A 17967-nucleotide genomic window follows, 5' to 3' on the forward strand; every position below is an offset into this window, starting at 1 on the left:
ATTTTTTTCTTATATGTAGTTATTCTTAAATTAATCTCATTCATCTATGGCAAAAAAAATCAATTCTCTACGACTTCGCGTTTAGATTTTAGCCCAAATTTCATCTTTCCGTTTTACCCCTGTTTACCCTATTAAATGACGGAATTTTTAAAAATCCTTCATTTGGATTAAGCTTTAGGTTATTATCTTTCAAATAAGCTATAGAAGATTTTTGTATCTCTAATAGTTTATTTTTAATTTTTAATTGAAGTTTTTTGCCGCACTGCGAAGGTGCGAGAGTGGAACGCGAGAAAATGGCGTCACTTTTTTGTGATGGCTGGAATGGTTCATCGATTTATAAGACGTTATCACGTCAAAAATCTCTTAGGATACATTAAAAAAAAAAAACTTATCAGAGAAATTGTTAACAAGTTGTGATGAGAGCTAGATAAGAATTCAAAATACCAAATCCAATAAATTGTTCTAAATTTAGTTTTGAAATGTTTAATTTTACAACAATTTTTTCAATATCATTCAATTCCAATATTTTTGAAACCATTAAGTACCACCAACGACGGTTTTAGACTCAAATGTGTTAGAAAATTTTATTTGCTTAAAGGTTATGATACATTAGGTACATTTATGCTTTTTTCACAATGATGCGACTATTTCGTCAGAAAATTGATAATGAAAAGTGATAGTTCTATTATGCAAAATGATTTACTGTTCAAAATAGTGTAATAATAAGTAGGTACTTAAATATTTTCTAATCAAAAAATTTTGCACTTATACGCACTTTTTGTACGTGAGCTCTTACATTACTAAAACGAACAATATCCTCTTCTCAAAATTTTGCATTCGTCTCGTTTTCTTGAAATATTTATGTTTTTAAGACCAAAGAGTTGAGCTTGAACTTACCTTTTTTTGTTCAAAGATCAGTATCTAAAAAAAAAAAACAAAAGAAAAATATATGAAAAAGTATTCCAATAAAATATATTTTTTAATAATTCAAAAAGCATAAAAAAAATTTGAAAAATTCAAAAATAAACCATAATAAATAAAAAATCTCCAATTTGTTTACTTAAGAAAGCCAAAAGATAAAAATCCTTTCTCAAAGAAACCCAATTTAGTAAAGTAACATCCTTCAGAGTAAAGAAAATACTGGAAGACATCCAATATTTTGTTACCAAAATATAATCTCTTTCCATATTAGATTTAGTTCTATGAGTAAATTCTACCCCTAAACGTCCTAAATAAATGTAACCCACTGCCAATATTTAAAATGTTACAAACTAAAACCAACAACAACAACTACTACAAAGAAAAATGATTAAATAACAAGAATAACAAGAACCTAAGTGCATTTAGTTCTCTCGTTTTTCTTTTGTTCTTCTACTTTTCCTAAGCAAATTCATCATTTTGACACCATTTTTTTCTAAAATGCAGGTCATATACTCTCAACTTGAAAAACTAACAACAACAACAAGTACTCTTCTTCCACTAATTGTGTCATCATTGAAGCACTCCCAACACCTACCTACTACAAGTCAAAAATGCTAAGATCATTCCTTACACAATTACCGACAATATTCTTCTCAATTTCTCTAAATCCTTCCACTAGAATCCCTTTTTTTCTTCCCGAAGAATCCTGTCATCTGCCTTCAGCTATCTAGGCATTGATATATGACTGCACCAAATTGCGTCAACACAAGCAAAACTTTTACAAAGTCACCTTGCAGCAAGAAAAAAAAATATTATTATTATTCTGATTCATGACCAAAACCAACTCCTCCCCCCTTCGTTATCCTAGAAAAAAAAAATAGTATATAGAAGAGCAGAACAACATTATTTATAATCACTCCCAGTGCACTCTCATAGGCAAAAAAAAAACGCTGGCAGTCACTTTTGTCGTTCTCCTAGACCTAGAAATCCACTTCCAACGATGAGGAAAAAAATTTATATGAAAGCCTAAAAAGCTACAATGACAACGTCGTCGTCGTCGACGCCGCCGCCGTTTTCTCGACAACCTAGAAGATGACGACGAACGGCGACGAAACAAATCATAAATGAGGACCTCTTCATCGCATCGTTCCGGCGATTACGACAACGACGATGTCGACAAGAACGAAAAAAAATGATGCTTATATGAACGAGAAGAAATGGGATCAATCCTTAGAGCTCTTCCCAAGACACAATCCATCCAATCGACCAGGTAAATGAAGTTTTGCCTAATTTTAGGCGTTGTCTTCTTTTTTTCAAATTTTCTGAACAAGTCGAGTTCTTTTTGGAATTTTTCTTTGGCGGCTTTTTTGTTTGTGGAATTCGCTTTTTAAATTAAACTTGAAAATGTCAAATTTTTGGCGTTTGTTCATTTTTTTGTTTATTCTTCTTCGCAAAAAGTCATACTTCCTGCAAAGCGAGGTAACCTTGCTCCATTCCCCTTCTATATCTCATCTCTACCTTACCTGTCAGAGTGTATGTGCTCTTTTGTATGTTTTTTTTTTTTTTTTTTTGCTCCAAGGACTAACTACATCACATTCTATATAGTGTAATTTGCCTTCGTCCTTGCACAATAAATCCATTACACCTTTTGCCAACTGATTCTGATTCTGACGGCCTACATGCAGGATTACATTTTTTTTTTTTTTGGTGAATGAAAGAGAATGAGAAGGATAGTGGCTTTGGGGAAAAGATGACTCTGAAGAGAGAGAGCATCATTTTAGTGGGCCCATTGTATTTACATTGTGTAGTCATAGACCTACCTTTATTCTCTTGCAGTCGTCCAACGACACGTCGATCGATATTCATAATGAATACAACCTCCCTATAGAATAAGTGTGAAGTAGGGGAAAATAAGGTGCATCGTATATAAGATAGGTAATAAAACTTAAAGTATTGTCGATTGTTTAATGCATTAAATCAACAGTCATTTCTGGCGAGTGCATTGTTTTATTGTTGCAATATTAAATAGCTTTTCACTTAATATTCATTGACATTTCAACTACAAGGTTTTTTCACTGCGTTTATTTCTGTCTTCAAATTAACGTGGATATGCTGCAGTTGACACGCATAAAATATAGATCGCTTATGGTTTTGCTAGTTTAAGGCTTGATTTAATAGTCCACATCACTATGGAATGAACCGAGAGTTGAAAAATAGCTCGAAACCCGTAAACCCAAAAAGCTGATGCTATTTAAGGTAATCTCAACAGACTATTGTCTTTTAAATTACCAAGTCACTAACTAGATTCCTCCAATTCTTATTTTCAAGTTCGTCCTGGTCATTCTCTACTTTGTCACGTCATTCAGAGACTCACCAGGTTGTTGCATCTCCGTGGCCTTTTCACCTCAGGTGCTGTATTTTCAGCTTTTTAACGAAATCAATGCGGCGGCTTTAGGCCTGTTGAAACTCGTCCTTAAATCCGTTTTCGAATCTCTTTTTCGACGTTCGACCCAACATCACTTGAAGACTCTTTTTGTCCATTACAGTACGAAGAAGGTATCGAGTTCAATCAAGGTCTTTTGAAAAAATCCTCGGTATTTCGTGCAGAATTCCATGTCTATGAAACATTCGAAACTACAAGGTGCTTAAAGTATACCTTTTTATTTTTGCGGACAACTTTTTGATCCAGAAACCTCCAAATCACCCTGTCAATCCATATTTGATAGAATCGACATTTTATTGATGAGTTTCCCGAAATGATATCGTGAGAGTTTGCTAACCAAATATGTTTTTTTCGATCTTCCTATTAAATTCGCCTTGACATTTTCAAGAAATCTTCTGCCTCCACCTTCTTTGGCTTCTTTACTAACTTCCGACACACGTTCCACATAGAAATCCAAAATTCGTTTGACAATATTAATTTTCTAAAGCTGTCCCAAAAGACAGAGAAGGTAATATATTCCGAGTTTTCATTTTTTTTTTTCAAGTTCGCGCAAGTTGTCAAAATTGGAGCTCAAAGGAGAGGAACTGTCACTTTTCTGTGATTCTTACTGGTCAACTCTCTTGTTTACAATTTTTTCTCTTATATGCAATTTGACAGCTCCTCACTTTTGATCTTATTTGCTTGTACATATGTGAGGACAAGATGCGCAATATATTACCTTTTGTAAATGTACTATGGTCGGTCACAGAAGGCTCTTCAACAATGGAACGAATTTTACAGTAAGTATTCGAAAAGACTGCAAGGTAGCTATTTTTTGACAAAGGAACCCTTTCTGGTTTTGTTCTTGAAAAAGTACTACACAACACAAATGCATCCACTTATGCGGAAACGGAACGGACTCAGCCAGAGAATTAACATTTTACTTTTAAAACAAATTAAAAGGTTTATCATCAGTTGCAGCTTTCCAATTTGGTACACAGTATCGAGGAAATTCATAATAATCATTTTTATCAAAAAAACAACACCGACTTCCATGGATCAAAACTGGGTTTTATGGTTTTTCTAATAATTTCTATTGCAATAACTGGACTGAAATGGGACCACACTGCAGGCATCAGCTTTCCAATACAAAAAGAATTATCGAGATTGGTTCACTTAGTCCAAAGTTATGCGGTAACAAACATAAAAAAAATACAGACGAATTGAATACCTCCTCCTTTTTGGAAGTCGGTAAAAAAATGACAATCTTTGAAAGAAATATCTCGCGATTTTGCGTTGGGAATTGGGATGGAATACTACAGAACGCGAATTAAAACCTAGTAACAAGAGCCTCTACGACGAAGAAAAAACTCTACAAATTGATAGATATTTCCTCCAATCCAGAAAAAATGTCTCTAGAATCTATAAAACCATCATAATCCACTCATAGGAAGTATAATCATTAGCCAAAGACATCCCGACACTCGATACCTATATTAACTAAGAAAGCATCCACTCCACATAACACAGCGTCATCATAATTACAGTCCGACTTAAACAACCTGAGACGAAATTGCCAACAGATCGACAATTTAAATTTACTTAAAAATACAATGCATAAAAATAAACAAGGCCTTTTCTGTTCCAAAATATTCAAGTTATTTATATTCTTAACATTGTGTTCATTAAAAAATATACTAACACTAAGGGCCAATTTATTCACATGTAAACTCACAATTAAAAATGCGAAATTTTAAAATTTGTATGCGATTTGACATATTTCTTCATTTTTAATGACGATTTTAAATATAATGGAGAGTGAATAAAATAAATAAAAAAAATTAAATTAAAACTGTTCAATCAAAATCATTAATTGTTAAAAAATTCGTTAATTTTTGAGATAATCAATTCTCTTTCCAAATAACCTTTATTCATTTCAAAGCGGTTTTCTAGATAATATTCTTCTCAAAATGTGTAAAATTTAGGGGCTGATCTTAGAGTTACTGTTTGTTAGGTAATCAAATAAAAATAAAGAGTGTCTGAAGTGTGTACCTACACATTAGGGTGTCCGTTATTTCCCAAAGTGATGTTTTCGGGGATGACACCCCCTAGATTGAAAGCTTAGGGCCTAAATAAGGGGAATTTAGCAACAAAAATTTGTTTGGGGGTCATTAACCCGTGCCTCTAGGGTCATACTTTCCCCATACAAATTTGTATGGGAAATTTTTAACTCATACATAAAATTTTTTTTCTCTCGCGTTAAATCATATATTTTTTTAATGTTTGATAATTCTGGTTGGAAAACAGTTACTTTAAAAGATCACATTCAAAATTTCCCGTTAAAAATTTTGTTTATATTTCATTTCGGTTTTTGAAATTATTAGCTGTTTTCGTGGTTTTTGCTTTCACCTATCACATAATTTTAAATGCAGTTTTATTGTTTTTTAATTCTTTTCAAATATTTCATTCAAAAATTTGTGAATAAATCAAAAATTTCAATTTTTGAAATTTTTTTTTGAAATTTTTGCCGTTTTTATACGTTTAAATTTATTTTTCTCGAACTACAAAAGATATGTTTACAATATTTTTATTGAATTTTATTTAAAAATTATTCACCTAAAAAATTGCATCAAAAAAGTTGCAAACAAGGAAGGGTAAAGTATTTAATAATATTTATTTATTATAAAAACTGCAAAAACTAAAAAAAAAAAAATTCAAAAAATTGAAATTTTTTATTTATTCACAAATTTGTGAATGCAATATTTGAAAAGAATTAAAAAACAATAAAACTGCATTTAAAATTGTGTGATAGGTGAAAGCAAAAACCACGAAAACAGCTAATAATTTCAAAAACCGAAATAAAATATAAACAAAATTTTTAACGGGAAATTTTGAATGTGATCTTTTAAAGTAACTGTTTTCCAACCAGAATTATCAAACATTAAAAAAATATATGATTTAACGCGAGAGAAAAAAAATTTTATGTATGAGTTAAAAATTTCCCATACAAATTTGTATGGGGAAAGTATGACCCTAGAGGCACGGGTTAATGACCCCCAAACAAATTTTTGTTGCTAAATTCCCCTTATTTAGGCCCTAAGCTTTCGATCTAGGGGGTGTCTCCCCCGAAGACATCACTTTGGGAAATAACGGACACCCTACGTACACATGTACAGGCGATTGAAGTTATATTTTTACCTCACAGAATTCACTTAGTAGTTTCACACCATAATAAATGAATCAATGATGAGAACAGGGCCGTCTTTAACTATCCTAGGGCCCTTGGGCACACGAGAATTTGGGGCCCTTTTGGAAAGTAAAATAAGTGCAATGGTTGGCTTCAAAGCAATGGTACGTGCATTGAGACATCAATCGTTGCCACTGCCAATAATAACCCTGTATCCGTTAAAAGTTTCAGTTTGAAGAATTGGAAAAAAGAGCTCAAACGGATTGATAGATTTGCTAAAAACTCGGTACAGACGATTTGTACGGATTTAACGGATCTCCAATATAAAGTTTTCGAGATATTGCAATTTTCTCAAAATCGGATAACGATTTTAGTTGGAAAAAAAAAAAACATGTAATGCTGCAAATAAGCCGCACTTTTGAAATAAGAAAAATATTTTTTTGGACCGTTATTAACGATACCTACTTGCCATAGAACCGATTTTTTAATGTAAACGACACAATCGATTTTAATGAAAATTTTGACATAAGAAAGGTTTATACTGATATTAAAATTAAGAAAACTTTTTAAAAAAATTATTTTTGGATTTAACAAAAAAATATTTTTTTTGAAAAACAATTTTTTTAAGTTATTTAATGAATTTTATGTGTCAATCTTTAAATACTAGAGCAATTAGCAATTCAAATTAAAAAATGTTTGGGGTTGCCAACCATTGTACCATGGCGTTTTCCATTGAACCAAAACATTGATGTACCGTCGACGAGCCGGCAATAGTTTTTTCTTAAACGTTTTCCAACGGAAAAAGTATTGATGTTTTTTTGCCGACGAATTGATTCTTTTTTCGTCTTTTAATACGAATCTTCACATATTTTTACACAAGCACTAAAAATTTGACAGTTTTGCAAACTTCAAACGAAATTATTATTTAAGGAAAAAGATAATGGAAGAGAATTCGTTGTTTTTATTAATAAATAATCCTAGCTACAGTGGAAAAAAAGATATTTTTCTTGTTTTTTTTGAAAATATTATTGTCTTATTTTTTGGAAAATTGAATTTTGGTTTGGTCGTTTGGATTTAGAATTTTGTCCGCATACAACGCCACATAATTTGTTTTCATTTTGAAAACATATATTTCCCGTATAGTAGAAAAAACTTTATTTGATTGTTTGGTTGCCATATAAAATGGTAGATGGTCTACCCGACAAAAATGTTTTGAGAATAAATGTGTGAGAGAAATTTTCGTTCCTTCGGGGCCCCGTGTGCCCTTATGGTAAAGACGGCATTGGATGAGAACTAGACGGTGTTAATATCACTAGTTAATCTCTTTCACATTCTTGTCAAAATTTAAATGTTCACTGTGTACTACGCCGAAAAAGAAACAAATAGATACAGAAAATTAAATGAATTACTACTTTTTTTTTTGTTGTTGCTAAGACTAAACTATACTTTTCCAAAGATTTTTGGTGTTCTCAAATCCAAAGTCAGAAAAATACAAAAAAAATGTTTTTTGGCTGCTTTCGGGGTCACAAGCAATTTGTTGTTGAAACCAAATAATACTTTTGAACAGGTTTTTAGTGTACTGAACTCAAATCAGAAATATTTGATCAGCTTCCGTTTTTGAAATTTTTCCGTTAGAAAGTGCATAAAAAAAACCATTTTGACTACTTTAGATTTTATGATAATGTGAAGAAATTTGTTTAAACATAAACGGTATAAAAACTGTTTTCCTTCTCTTTCCAATATCCTTTTTATTGTCCGCGATATCCTTGGTTTAAGTAAGTGTGTTTAATTTATATGTATAAGTTTTCTAACGCTAATTTTTCAAAACCGGGTGCTGATTGATTAAATACATAGAAAACTTTTGTAAAAGTTTATCTAATTTGGTTTGGCAACAAAAATCTTGTAGTGTGATAGGAGGAAAAAGTTCGTAACCACCCATTGTAATTCTTTATTTTACCATAAGTCCTTCATACCATTGCTGATAACACAGGTTATGGTTTTGAAACATACAAATCAGAAATAAATTATTATGGACGCTAAAGTATTGCCTTCATTTGAAATTTGTAACCCAATTCAATCAATTTATTTTTGTTCATTTACATGACTCGCCTACATTCTCGTACCTGAGTACCTAAGTTCATCTCGTTTAATTAACTTGTACTGCCTGTTGTTTTTTGTTTGATAGCTATTTCTAGTTTACCTATAGATCAAGTAAAACTGGTTCTATTTATTTTATATCAGCAGGTACTTTTGTGTACAGTATGAATGTTTTTTTTTATATTTACGGTCATTTGCTTAAAGAAAAATACTAAAAGTAAAACAGAATTTGTGTTTATTTTTTTTTAAACAATCTTACTACTGACTTTGACTGAATTACAGCTTAAATATACACAAAAACAAAAAAAAAAACAAAAAAAAACAACAAATTAAAAGAGAACTTATACCCATAAACAAAACTAAAATAAAACAAACGAATAAAAACAAAATAAAAAGTACATAATCAAACAATCAGTCAACAACGTGCAACAAAGCGAAGAAAAAAAAAAATATTATTATTTTTTTTTTCGACTCTGTTTCCGTCTCCGTCGTCGTTATAGTCATCGTCATTTGCCATACCGTCACGTTTGTCTGTTGGTCGGTTCAGTTGTCTCGGCCTCATTTTATTCTATTTTATTTCATTTTTTGCAATGTTTTTTTGTAACCTTAGTGTTTGCGTTCTCATTACACTTTAAACAAAAAAATTAAAAAAAAAAAAAATACAAATAAAAACAGAATAGCAACAACACTAAGTAATTAGTGAGACTCGAATGAATCTGTTTTTGATTTGTTTTGGGACATTTTTTTCCCCTTTCCCTTTGTTGCCTTCAAGCAGAAAGTGCTTTCTTGAATAATGATTCGAAATATGTTTTATTTTTTATTTTGAGTTGTTGTTGGGTGTTTTGTTTTTCACCCCCTTCTAAAGTTTCCCTCAAAAACGACATTTTTATGTTCCGTTTGAAGCTATAAAATTACATCGCTCCCTTTTTCCTATTTTCATTTATTTTATGGTCACTTATAAAGTTTTTATTACGACAAAAAACTACAAATTCTCTCATGAGAAAACAGACTTTGGAAAATTGTCTTCTATGATAACAAAAAAAAATGTGAAAGAAGAGAGTAAAGAGATGTAATTTTTCCTCCTTAATTTTGTTCATCCAAATTTAAAAACAGAAATTATTGTAAAATAAAAAAAATTGGAAGAAAAATAATTGTATTAATTAGGTATTGGTTTACTTGAGGTGCCATTACATAAATGCTTACCCGTAAAAACTTAGCATGAAATTTTTGAAAGAGTTTTTTTGGCTCAGTAATTGGAACATTATTGTTTATGCCGTCATAACAAAAAAATTCCCGCGTTCTTAGTTTGGTCCGCGATTATGACGTAAAATAAAAAAAAATAATCCAATTTTGGGTTTCTCAAAGAAAAAAAAAATAGAAACTTTTTTTATTTTTGCATGACACATACTGTTTTTCTGATGGTCGAAATTAAATTTGTTGGCCTATTAATTGCTGCATTTGGTATATATATATAAATTAAGTTTCGACCAGCGATTTGAGATACCCCAAAAACAAGTTTATATTTCTTTTTTTTTTTTGGAAAACCACAAGAAGAACATTTTTTGATTTCACGGCATAGTTAAGGCAATTTTTACCAAACTAAGGACGCGAAAATTGTTTTGACAACACGGCAACTATGCGGCAATAATTACCGAGCTAAACAATAACTTTTGTCATGCTAAGACTCTCACAAAATAGTTATCTGGGCTGCTGGATTTACAAAAGATAATAGCCGTGTTTTGTTGCTTGTTTGCACGCGAAACAACAACAAATGATTGCTAAAGATATTTGTTGGTTTACAGAGAAAATTGTTTTCTAAACTTTCTACATTTTTGACCCTTCAACAAAAAGGATTAGGTACACTGTGTTACAAAAAGAGGGTTTCAAAATATACGCGGGCGGAGACCTATCACGTTTTATAGAGCTAGTCGCTGATTACGAATCGGTATTTAAAAAGTCCCTAACACCCACAAAATCTGGAGTTAGGAAAAAAACGGTTTTTTTTACCTTCACCCATTGAAAAAAATCTAGATTCGTCGAACTTTTACCCATTTTCGATTTTTTACAGTTTCTGATAGGAGATAAATAAACCTTTTCAACAATTAATAAAACATGTTACTCGGTTAAACCACCTAGAATTAATAAGCTGTCAAAGTTCAAAAATTCTATTTTTTTTCGTCATTTGCCCAACTTCGACATCAAATTAAAGAATATATTTTCACAACAACATGCTGTTAAAAAAATATATTTTAAAATAATATTTATTTCCAAATCAAACGAGGTATTTTTTTATGAAAATCAGTTTAAATCAAAGTTAAAAACAGTCGAAAAAAATTTGATAATTAAGGGCCAATTAGTTTTTCACTTTCTGATAGAAAATGCCCCTTATTTTATGCAATGTTTTTTTTTATTTTAAAATTAAATATACTGATGATATTAGTGTATTTTATTTTGGGTGATCTTAATTAAGGTTGGGGAAGAGAGAAAAGAAAATGAGAATTGCGTATTAGGGATGAGGAAAAAAAATTGAGACAAATAATAATATAGGGCATTAATCAAATTTATGAGTTTTTGATGGAAAAATAAAAATAACAAAAACTAGGTTTATATTGTATTTTCTTGTAGGAATATTCATTTAAAACAGAATCAATAACAAAAACCACGAAAAATAATTATGGCCTGGTTTTTGATGAAAATACTCCTATGTGCGGTAGGCGGGGCTGCGGCGGTAGTTACTCAGGAAAATTTTTATCAAAAAAAAAGTTTTTTTAAGACGCTTTTTGCAGAAAAAATATTTTTTATTTTTTTTTATTTTAGTTACCAATTTTGTACTTTTTTTTTTTTAATTTAAGTAACTTGAACAAGTTCGTGCAACCCAGTAGTTTATTTTATTTCATTTGACATTTTTTCTATACAGCAGATAGTGAAAAAAACTTATTTGCGAGCTTTCTCTGCAAGATTTTCAAGACGTTATTAAACACTTTTGCGTTTTAAAATATAAATTCTACTTAAATGCATAAAAATCAAGATTTTTCCGTCGATAAAGTCTGGGAACAATAAAATAAAATTACAATGATCTATCTTTATTCAGTTATTGCAAACTATGAACTATAAAATATTATTGTCAGTCATTAGAGTAAGTCGTAAATAAAGCTCAACTTTTCCTCGTATATCACAAAATTTTGAAATATGCATTTAAATTAATTTATTGCATTTGTTTTCCTATCTGCACATCATCTTTAAATACTTTTGAACAAATCTACAACTTTTAGAACTTGTTACATTTGGCAGAAAGAAAAACAAAAAAGCTAATATACTAAATAAGAACAAGATAGACAGTTTATTGTTTGTAAACCTGTTGTCTTGTACCCAATACTATTTTAATTCATCAAAAACCATTCACAACATCAAAAAAACGACAAACAAAACTCAAAGCCTCTTTTCCCAACTTATAACCTAATTAAGTAAAATGTAAAACAAGACCAAATCAAACAACTAATTGAAACTTAAACCTAATTTCTTCCAGATCAAGAAAAGTAAAATTACACAAACTTCACCTGGTTTACCTACAATTTCTATTTGACTAAACAAAAATGTATAATGTTCGACCTTTTATATAGTAATCCATTTTATCCTACTTTACCTTATTCAACCTTTTTTTTTTCCTACCTTATTCTTGATTTTGTTTTTTATTCCCCAAAAAGGATTCCACAATGTGTGCTAAGAGAGCTGAGTGTGTATTGTATATATTTTCATTTGTATAATGCAATTACATTGCTGGGTTTCCTGCCTCCCTTTTCTTCGTCTCCAGTCAACATTACCACATTACATGATACAGGCAGGATGCTGCTGCAATGCAATGGTGCAAATCGGTTTCGTTTTGAATGCAATTGTGAGGCCAAAAATGCGGCTAACCGTATTTTAAGCTCTTTAATTAAATACTCTATATACTCTCACATGTGTCTTAAGGTTTGTGCACAAAAGCTAGGCTATGTAAGTATAATTTAACGTTGCATTCATTTGAGAGAGAGGAATGCAATCTACTCCCACAATTTCAATCCCCCCAACAAGTTACCCGAAAAAGTATATATCCTTCAATGATCCTTTCAAAACAATCCCGCAAAGTTCTTGTATAAACTTTTCCAAAGAAGCAAGCACATCAGCTAAAAAAACTTTTCTTCTTGTTCTTTAAAGTTTATAGAAGAAGAAGAAGAACTATAGCCTAGGCTGAGTTCAGGCCAGATGGTATCAGGAATTTGTGTTTATTGACGTTCCATTCAGGAGAGGAGAACTCGTTTTCGGGTTAATTCGAAAGTTTGCGCTTCTTTTGTTTTTTATTATTTTCTTTTTCAAAAAATAAAAGAAAAGATAAAGTTTTTTTTTGAATGTGTAGTTTCATTGATGGAATGACAGGCATACAAACACTACAAAAGCAAGGCTATATCGAAAGGTGGAGCGCGATGCCTCCGGAAGAAGGAGGAGGGTTGATTTTAAGAGTTTTCAACATTCTCTTCGTGTTGCACATAAAAATTTTAAACAAACATACTCCGGGAAACGGAAACATTTCCCACAATAAAATTGTCAGCTCGTTTGATTTATGCGGCTACCATAAATGGGACAGGCAGCGGTTAGCCTGACATCGCCGGGTTCGGGTTGAAAATCCGGGGCGCTGTTTATGGGGCGCATAAAATATATGTGATGTGCACATTTGGAAACAATTGCGCTTAGTCGAAAATTCATGGGACTGCTGCTTTGCTTGGGTTAACGATTTACTGCTGGTTTGCTTGCTTGGTGGCTGGCTCAGGGTGTGTTTGCCGGATTTTAAAGGCGTTGCCGGCATCGTTGTAGTTTGTTTGCCGAAGCAAACAAATTTATGGGTTTAAATTGGTAGTTTTAGTGACTATTTTTATAGCAAAAGTTGATGTTTTTTTTTTGTTGTTTCGTTGTTGGCAGTTCATCTCTCGTAGTGTTAATCTGAGGTCGTCAAATGATACGGATTTTTGTATTGATAACGAAATATGGTTTTGATATGTTTAATTTCAATGTTGTAAATGGCTGACAAATTGTATTTGAAGAATCTAAAAATCTCTCTAAAAATAATTTCAACAAATAAAACCTTCAATTATTCTATTATTAACTAAAAATTGACAACACTTTGAAGAATCATTGATGTGTTATTTTAAGATCTTCATTACAAAAATTTTACAAACAAATTTTTAGTGAAATTTATTTTATTGTCAGTTTGGTAGAAAAGAGGAGTGCGGTGCGGTGGTGATGTGCCTGGAAAGACATCAGACACATTGCCGAACTAATTTTAGCACAGTGTGAGTGGGATTGAAATAAATTAAAATAACAAAAAAAAAAAAATTATAATGAATAAAGAGAAATTTTCGATTTATAATCATGTGAGTATAGAGGTGGGTCGTATAGGCCAACGGAAATTAAATCGATTAATGTGTCTGCTGGATGGGAAATTTTTTTAATCGGAAATCAAAAATGTAACAATGCATGATGAGTTGATGAGTATCAAAAGTTTTGGTTCACTTAACTTAATAAAAGCATTAAAATAAATGAGTTAAATTAACACGTCAATTAATTATGTCAAATATTGTAGAGTAGATATGTATATATTAATTTAAAGACTTTAATTATCAAGAACAGTGATTTTAAAAGATTGAAATACCTTTGTATGTAGTATTACAAATTTAAAAATTGTTTACCCTTCGAAACCCCAAAATGTTAGTGATTTTATCACCGCTCTATGTCTTAAATGTCAAGGTTGAAAATTCAAAAAAAAATATTCTGCAAATTATTTAACAATTCATTACTAAAAGTTTCCATTTGAAAAAGAAGCATTCGAAAATATTTTTTTTTAATAGGAGTATAATAATGATGAATTTCAACGAATTAATCAATAAATACTCAACCACCGAACAAAATTCCGAATTTTCAAGGATTCAAATGGGTGAATTTTTGTGAAAAAATATGGTATCAAAGTGTTAGAAATTTTTTAATTTTTTTATTGAGATCCTTTATATTTGTCTTCGACCATCCATATCTCCCACATATTTGACTCTTTAACAAAGTGAAAAAGATACTAAAAAGTTTGCAAGTTTCCTAATAATTTTCAACTGTCCCATTTTTTATACTTTTTTTGCTTTTGTGTTTCTATGTAGTTCTAGCTATAATCTTGTTCCACTTTTTACAGATTTTTGACGCAAACACACCAACTTTTAAATTAATACAAATTTTTTTTTTTTTTTTTAATTTTTACTCAGATTATCTTGAAGAAAAAAAGTGGAGAAAAGTAATGAGCTTTAAAGAGGGGCTCTCAAACAAAAATATTTATTCGATTTAATAGTCAAAACTTTAACTTTTGTTAAAAGTGGGTCACTATGGTGTATGCGTAACATAATTTTATATTTTCTGGCTAAAAAAAAATAAGAAATTTAAAAAAAATCTTATTAAAATGATTATATTGAACATTTCAAAGGAGCCTGTTTTTTTAATTTTGTTTCTGAGTATTTGGCCAATTTTTTTCAGACGAAGGTTTTCTGGACAATAAATCATTTACCTTATTTATTTAAAGAATTCCTTTTTTCATGTACTTGGTTCAGATGGTTTTAATAGAATTCTGAAAGTTGTTTTTTTTTGTTTTTGAATATCTCGCTCGAAAATGTACCTCACATAAAAATTTGTAAGATATTTTAATTTTCTAGAAAACGATTTCAACTTTTTTTTAGACCTGTCACACGTACTTAAGCAATAAGCAATTGCAATAAAATTCTATTTTCCGTTTTTCTTATTAATTTAATCATGGAAAAATGTCGTTGCCGTCTGTGGCTTAAATTGACTTAATATTTTGGGTTTTCGCATACATTCCATTAGGTAAAGTAAAAACATGATTGAAAAAATGGAGGGTGATATGGCACCTTATCGAGGGTGATATGGCACCCTATTTCTTCTTGATATTTTTGAAGTTATACTTCTTATGGGAGGGTGGGTATGAAAATTTACTTTTTGACAAGAATGTCAAAGGGATTATGACGCGATCACCCTGGGTAGCAGGGCTGTCGTTTCACCTTTAGAGTACGCAGTACTTTAGTATTTAAAAATGCAGTACGCCGCAGTACGGCAAACATAAAACACACAACACGTAGCAAGTTACATGTTTCATGTGGCAAGTTGCATGTGGCAAGTTGTATGTGGCAAGTTGCATGTGGCAAGTTGTATGTGGCAAGTTGCGTGTGGCAAGTTGCATGTGGAAAGTTGCGTGTGGCAAGTTGCATGTGGCAAGTTACATGTGGCAAGTTGCCAGGGTTGCAAAAAGCTAACATTTCAGCTCAGCTCAAATTTCAGCTAGGTATCATAGCTTAGCTCATTTGAGCTGAGCTGAAAGTGAGCGCCCCAACTTCCAACGCCTATATCTCGGAATTTTGAAAAAAATGAAAAAAAAATTTTTGATGCCAAAAGGTAGCGGGGACTCTAACCTACATTTGGGTACAACTTCCATCCCTGTTGGTACACGCGTTCTCAAACCAGGAGAACTTAAAGGTAAAAAAAAAGTTAAGCCCGATTCTGAAAAAATAGGCATGATGTGGCGGTTTAACATGCAAGGCGATTTTTTAAAAATCTGACAATGTGCAAAGCGTAGGCCCATGACACAAGCTATCATTTGGCATCGCTCCCAAAAATTGCTCTCAAGCGGTTTAGCTTCCAGGAGCGTTCAAAGATTCGGGGATATTTCGAAAAAAAAATTTACTCCAACTTTCAAACACTATTTTCTCGGAATTTTGAAAAAAATCGAAAAACCGGATTATACCACTTTCGGGTAGCTGAGAATATAAGCTTTCATATGGCACCACTCCCCTGTCTCTAGATCAAAGCGTTCCAACGACTATATCGCGGAATTTTGAAGAAAATGAAAATAAAATTTTTGATGCCAAAAGGTAGCGGGGACTCTAACCTACATTTGGGTACAACTCTCATCCCTGTAGGTCCACGCGTTCTCAAACCGGGAGAACTTAAAAGTAAAAAAAAAAATAGGCACGATTCTGAAAAAATAGTCATGATGTGGCGGTTTAACATGGAAGGCGATTTTTAAAAAATCTGACAATGTGCAAAGCGTAGGCCCATGACACAAGCTATCATTTGGCATCACTCCCAAAAATTGCTCTCAAGCGGTTTAGCTTCTAGGAGCGTTCAAAGATTCGGGGATTTTTCGAAAAAAAATTTTACCACAACTTTCAAAGTCGATTTTCTCGGGTTTTTGAAAAAAAAAATCGAAAAACCGGATTATACCACTATCGGGTAGCTGAGAATATAAGCTTTCATATGGCACCACTCCCCTGTCTCTAGATCAAAGCGTTCAGCTCCCAGAAGTTTTTTCGCGCCCCCAACTTCCAATGCCTATATCGCGGAATTTTGAAGAAAATGAAAATAAAATTTTTGATGCCAAAAGGTAGCGGGGACTCTAACCTACATTTGGGTACAACTCCCATCCCTGTAGGTCCACGCGTTCTCAAACCGGGAGAACTTAAAAGAAAAAAAAAATAGACACGATTCTGAAAAAAAAGGCATGATGTGGCGGTTTAACATGGAAGGCGATTTTTTTAAAAATCTGATAATGTGCAAAGCGTAGGCCCATGACACAAGCTATCATTTGGCACCGCTCCCAAAAATTGCTCTCAAGCGGTTTAGCTTCCAGGAGCGTTCAAAGATTCGGGAATTTTTCGAAAAAAAATTTACCCCAACTTTCAAACGCGATTTTCTCGGAATTTTGAAAAAAGTCGTAAAACCGGATTGTACCTGATTTTTTTTTATGATAAAAAAAGAAATATTTTACTAAAAAAATAGAAATATATTTAGTATTAACCCTAGAAAGATAATCTACGTCTGTAAGACGTATGGCGTGTAAAGAACTGTTTTATCTAATTCAATTCAAATTTCTGGGTTTTTGTTAAATTGATTTGATTTATTATATCACTTCTTTAAAATAATCTAAGTAATGAGTTGAATAAATATAAATATGACAAAAAGTGTTAACATAAGACCAAAAATCTTTTTTCTCTGAGACGTATATTAATTATGATTATCTTTCTAGGGTAAAAAAAACCAAGAGAAAGATCACGAAAAATTATCTGTTTTATTTATAAAAATATCCATGTGTTAAAATAATTCCATTAATAACTAGAACCAAACATCTTGAGCTATGGTGTTTTATAAAAGTTTAAAGTATCTTCATATTTCATTATACTTTCCAAATAAAAATCAATATATCCTCTCACCCATCACAGCTCAGCTCAGCTCACTTTACTTTAGCTCACCCAACAGCTCAGCT

General features: G+C 31.6%; 1 protein-coding gene across 4 annotated transcripts in view; it reads right to left on the reverse strand.

Moving 5' to 3' along the window:
• LOC129911385 (uncharacterized) overlaps positions 1–17967 on the reverse strand; it is a 163379-nt gene that overhangs the window by 121910 nt on the left and 23502 nt on the right. For all 4 annotated transcript variants that reach the window (XM_055989186.1, XM_055989184.1, XM_055989185.1 and 1 more), the window contains exon 2: positions 898–921. The gene's annotated coding sequence lies outside the window, so the exon portion shown is untranslated. The remainder of the gene's footprint in view (positions 1–897; positions 922–17967) is intronic.

This window comes from Episyrphus balteatus, chromosome 2, assembly GCF_945859705.1.
Source record: "Episyrphus balteatus chromosome 2, idEpiBalt1.1, whole genome shotgun sequence".
In the NCBI taxonomy this organism is placed as follows: domain Eukaryota; kingdom Metazoa; phylum Arthropoda; class Insecta; order Diptera; family Syrphidae; genus Episyrphus; species Episyrphus balteatus.